At 48.0% G+C, this 5766-nt stretch overlaps 1 long non-coding RNA gene across 1 annotated transcript; it reads left to right on the top strand.

Moving 5' to 3' along the window:
- The first annotated feature begins 1498 nt into the window (after positions 1 to 1498).
- LOC113844974 (uncharacterized) lies at positions 1499 to 4030 on the top strand. Its single transcript, XR_011812060.1, has 4 exons — positions 1499 to 2972; positions 3138 to 3190; positions 3289 to 3353; positions 3440 to 4030. It is a non-coding gene; the product is annotated as an uncharacterized lncRNA (long non-coding RNA).
- Positions 4031 to 5766: the final 1736 nt, after the last annotated feature.

The raw sequence follows: 5766 nt of genomic DNA, 5'->3' as shown, positions 1-5766 counted from the left end.
TTTGTACCTGTACTAGTCTTTATTTCTAGAGTGTCCAGCACATAATTTTCTTAATCTATCACCATCTTTACCTTTCTTGTAGTTTCATAAAACTCAGTTTAATAAAACAAAAACCACACACGCACAAAAGAAGCTTGATAGTCATTAAACATTTTTGAAGTTCCTGACAATCTTTTTATTACTTTTTCTTCATACTTCTCATACTTTTCTACCAGCTGTGGGAGAGCCTGTCCCATAGCCACCTGTGGTGTAATTGCCTGAAGTAACTAGAAAATAAAAATGAAAGATGTACAGCATTGAAGGGGCTTTCAGGGTAGGGCATAGCTGCATTACCTGAGCGTTCCCTAGGCTTCCAACCTTAGATGCTATTGTACTGGGGAAACTTGGTGTGCTAGCTCTAAGGAACTGTACGGAGCGTAGTGTGGAGTAGAGACACCACAGCTAGGCTCTGTAGCCAGGTGGGGACTCGATTGTTCTCGTGCACACTGAGACCGTTAAGCTGCACTTTCTGCTACCCTGAGCCAAGGACCTGTCTTGTTTTAACAAATGCTGTACCCTAGTGTACTTTTTGCTCGTTATAATACCAAAACACACTTCCATCCCAAAAGATACATGCCTCCAAGGTCCGATCACCCCTCACTGAGCATGTGCTCTGAATTTCTGGGAGCCTATTACTTTAAATGGAGACGGGAGAACTTTTTACCAATCATAACTGAGATATGCTTGACTAGAGCCACTCAAGCTCCACCTAGAAGATAGAAAATAATATAAATTGGCCTAAGAGAGAGGGGATGTTAGGGAAGATACCACCGTCAGGGGAGATACCATCCTGAGGGAATACAACATCGTTACGACATCCTGACTCCTGGGACCGGTCGATGGGCTGAGCCTCTCTTCCCCCCCCCTCCCATTGGGATGCCTTTGGGTGAGATTTGAACACTTGGTGATAAATCTCTCTAGAGTCTTTGATCCTTCTAATGCGTTAATTTCTAGGTTGTGCACCTGTAACGCCTGTGTATTTCATGCATGCTAGCTTGCTTTTGCAGACAGTCACTATCGCCGGCAATCCAAAGAACCTGTGTACCTGTTGCTGTAATAAATCGCACTTGATTGCATTGTTATAGCTCTCATTAAATGTGACCAGGGTAAGTGTGGTTATACGTTATTGGTGAATCCCTGACTGTGATAGTTCACTGTTCTGAATCCAACCAGACCCCAAACGGTTAGCACATTATAGGTGAATATCCGACCGGACCCCAGATGGTTAATGCATTATTGGTGAATCCAACTGGACCCCTAACGGTTAATGCGTTATTAGTGAAATCTGCAATTGTGGTAGTTCAGTACCCTAAATCCGACCAGGCTCATAACAGTTAATCAGCTACACCCCCTTAACACGGCACCACCCGAGGCTGGCCCCCAGGCCCTGGGATGGCTGCCACCGGCACCCATGCTGCCTGAGGCCAGCCCCCTGGGCACGTGGATGGCCAGACCCCCAGGCCCCGGGATGGCCGGCCCTCGTGCCAGCTGAGGCTGGCCTTCCAGGCCCATTTTAACATGGCACCGCAGGGGCCCATTTCTCATGTAGAGCTAATGAGCAGCTGAGGTAAAGGAGCTGGGAGAAGAGAGGCATTGCACAGCGGTTTGTTGCATCAGTAGTAGTCAGCATTGCGGAGGAGGTGGGCATCAGGGCCGGCACGCTAGGGAATGTTGGTGCACTGTTTTTGCAGATGATGATGAGCCTGGCAATTGACTAAGATGTCTCTCAGTGCCTGTGCATTTCTCAAGGTGGAGAGACTTTACCATCCAGCAATCTGAGAGCTAAGTTGAGCGGCAGCTGGTATTTGCCTATCTGGGGTGGCTGCTGGGAGCCAGAGCAGCGTGAAGCCAGCTGGCTGAATGTACTTCTTGCCACGGTGAGGGCGGTTCAGGGTGGGTCACCCTCAGGCTGCTTGAGGCCGGGTCACCAGGCTAATAGAAGGAGAAGGGGGTATTTTGTAGCGTGAGTGTGTGCCAGGCAGGACGGTTCCCTTCTGTTCATCTGTCTTGTAGTGTTGCTCCTGCAGCGTGTGGCCTGAGCTATGTGCTCCCTGGGGCTTGATATCCTCCCTGCTTTTTGCACTGGACTGACTAGACAGGTGACTTGGCACAGCTACCAAAGGTCCTAAATGCTAGTTTTGTCATCATGGGTCTGATGCGAGCACTTCTTGTCTTGCAGTCGCTGCTTAAGGTGGAGATCTGTTTCAGGTCTTTTGCATCATATTTGGTTTGAGATCGCGTCTGTTTCCATCCTCACTCTTGCAGAAGTCATCTGGGTCGCATCAGGAGCTGTTGCTTGGGAATTCATTTCCTAAGTGTCTTCTTACGGGGTTTTCACTGCACGTTCTTCTGGTCTCTTGTCTTGAAGGCAGGCTTTTTATGCCTCCATCATCCCAGTTCTGGCAGTTGCTTCCAGTCGCGTGTGGTGACATTTGAGTCTCTCCCTGGGTCTGCTGCAGAGCACCTGTTCTGACTTGCTGTTGCCGTAGGACTTCCCTCCGGGGGTCACTTTTTCTTGTGCCTTGTGTTCTGTGTTGTGTTTGTAACGTTTGTAGAGTGCCTGTGTGTGTATGTGTTTGGTCTGGAGCTGTCGTGCCTGGCAGTGAGTGATGACAGCTAAGGTGGCAGTCCATACTAATACATTATCCGGACTGTTTTGGCAAAGACACCCGGTGTTCCTCTGGGCGCGTACTGAAGGGCAGCTGGCACAGTCATCTCTGTGGTGTTTGCAGATGTGGGGGTGGGAGAGTTGAGCTGCTTGTGAGCAGCTGTTTGCATAGTGCTTGAATGGTGTGCTGGAGGAGGTTTGTTGAATCTTGAAAGCTTACAGATACGGGGTTTTGAAACTTTTATTTATTTCCCCTCCCCTGTAGAGTACAAACGTTAGGAGGAACCAGTCACAGGAAGGAGCTCCTGGGACTGTCCAGCACTCGGTAGGCAGCTCGGTGACTGGCTTGGTCTACTTCTGAGGTGCTGAGGCAAGGGGGCTGCTGTTTTGAAATGATAATATTGTAAATGGGGTCGCTTGTGTTGTTGAGGGATGGGTGCTACTGCTGGCAGCTGAATTATTATCTTCCAACTGTTTTCATTTATTAAAGCTGAAACACGGTGTACAACATGGGACATCACACCCAGAGCTGCCTCTGGCAAGGTGAGCATGAGCAGAGGTAGCAGTTACTTTAGGGGTGTGACTGTCACTGCAGTTACTTAACTACACAAAATACAGTAAAAATCCTGTTTATATTTCAGAGGTGTTGTAGCTGGCATAAGAGCAGATGGAAGCATCTGCCTCGAGGGCAGGTGAGGGGGCAGAGGTAAGGCAGCAGATGAGAGTAACTGTCCCAGCTGTGCTGTGGCTTTGGGTGCTGCCTCAGCCTATGCTTTTCTTTTTCTTTTGCAGGTGTTTCACACAGGCTCAGAGGAGCCAAGCTGCACTCTGAAGAGCAGCACGAGAAGGGCGGGGTGGTTGTGAGCTGGGTTGGAGCAGAACGGCCAAGTAGCACAAGGTGACTCTGAAAGGTGTCTGTCTCGCTTTGCGGGTGCTGTGGCAGGCTCCCCACAGAACTGGCTGAGGATTTGAGATAAGGCCAGAGAGCGACAAGGAGCAGCACGTGCAGGGATGGTTTCCAAGCCATGCAGTGGCTTTCTCTTCTGTTCATCAGGTGCCACAGGCAAGGTGGGCTGTGACATTAGTCGTTAGAATAGGAACAAAGCATGTCACTTGCATGCCGCAGGGCATCTGAGAAGGGTGTTTTAGCAGAAAAAGCTTGTGTGGCATGGCAGTGCCTGATGGCAGTGTGTTTCCTCAGGTGAAGAGGCGCCTGAAGCCCCATCCTATCCAGCCTGCGCACACTTATCTGAGAATGACAGCTGCTTTCCAGTAATTCAGAAAGCCACGTTACGTCTCAGCCTTGAGCATCTGGGGCTTGTGCCTGGGCTTTTGGGTCTGTCTGTAACATTTGGCACCAGCGCTAATACTTTTTTTGGTGTATGTTTAGTGTTTGGGGCATGTGTCTGGGATTTGGGACCTGTCTGGAGGCATTGGGGCTTTGTCATGGGTTTTGGAGTCTGCCTGTAGAGTTCAGGGCCTGTGATGAGGCTTTTGGGGTCTGCATGTGGTGGGGGGTTGGGGCCAGTGTCTGGGGGCGTGGGAGCTGCTTGTACACCTTTGGGATGTGCCTCTGTTGTCGACGGAAGGAAGACACAAGCACTCAATATGAGTGATCAGTATGCTTCAACTTTACTAGATAGCTCAGTCGATATATATTCGGTACAAGATAATTAGCTCATACATGTTACAAAAGCTAAGCTCATGATTGATTATTGCTATATCCTGTTAGTGCAGACAGCTATAACCACAAGTTCTCTTTTTAGAGCTAACTATAGCCCCAAGGACACTGTATTCCTTGCTCCAAGGACACTGTTCTTCTATCCCTTTTACAGCTGTCAGCTGCAAGCCTTATGCTTTACGGTTAGCCTAATCTTATACTAGCGGTGTGCGGTATTTGAGCAATTAGATGAGGACGATCTTGCCAATGTTTAGGTGACCTCTACCCTCAAGCCATTCCTCTACAATTCCCCCGTTTTTATTTTGGATCAGAAAAACCTCCGATAGCTGTTCAAGCTTTCTGGTTAAGCAACTAAAGATTATTTTCGCGGCAATTATGATTAGTATGATTATTAGCAAGATGCGTAAACCTTCTCTGATCAGTCCCATAAACCAACCTCCGATATTGCCGAATAACCTCCTAAATATATCTTCAAACCAGTCATTCTCTATCGTAACCTTCTGAGTGTGAACCTTTAGCCACTTTAGCTGGTCATGGATTGATTGGCCATGATCCGAAAGATTAAAGCAACACATTCCCTCAAAGTCTTCACATCCGTGTCCTTGTGCTAATAGCAAAAATCAATAGCAGCTCTATTTTGCAGTACGGCATGCCGCAAGCTGTCCATGTCTTGTGACAATTCAGTAATTATTTCTGTTGTAACATTTGATTGCTTAACAGCCCAGCAAGCAAGCTTTCCTAAATTAGTCATAGCGTGAGCAACTGCTACTCCTGGCGCTAAAGCCGCAGCGAAAATCCTTTTTGCAGGGCCCCACAACTGCACATCATCTTTACAGTCAGACCCTAATGTCGTTAGACTACGCTTGGATCGTTTATAAATCTGCATTGCTCGAGTTAAATTTAACCATTGTTGATCGTGTAGATTAGGAGCGAAAAGTGTTAGTCGGCCTATGTAACAGGGACCCCCCATTGGGTTAGCTGGTACTCCCTGCCATGCCCTGTCCCCGCAAATTAAGAATATTCCCGGGGGTAATGCCTTAGGTCCCCGAAGACCAACCCGAGCGGTTACCCCGGCCCCGAACACAGTGACATTGTCGCTGCTGTCATTATACCCACAGTATGGTCCCTCTGGATCAAACCCATATGTCTTGCTTGTAATATTGGTCCACTGTCCTCGCTGGCCTCCAGTCCTTAGTATAAAACATGTTCGAGTCCAGTTTTGGCTGCTATTACCAACAGCCACCGAACCCAAAAGGTCTAATTCTTGCAGGTCCCAGGGCAACGTTTTATGTAATCTTTTTAGTAGTGTCACCACATTGTTTGCTGTCGAATCATTCTTACAAATCAGATTCTCAATTGTTCCATCTCCGGTAAACTTAGTGCCATTACAATAATAGTAAAAGGAACCCGCGCTTACATTAACATATTCTTTGAACAA

Source organism: Anas platyrhynchos, chromosome 11 (assembly GCF_047663525.1).
Source record: "Anas platyrhynchos isolate ZD024472 breed Pekin duck chromosome 11, IASCAAS_PekinDuck_T2T, whole genome shotgun sequence".
In the NCBI taxonomy this organism is placed as follows: Eukaryota; Metazoa; Chordata; class Aves; order Anseriformes; family Anatidae; genus Anas; species Anas platyrhynchos.
The sequence above is the reverse complement of the archived record's forward strand: the minus strand, read 5'-3'. Positions and strand labels throughout refer to the sequence as shown.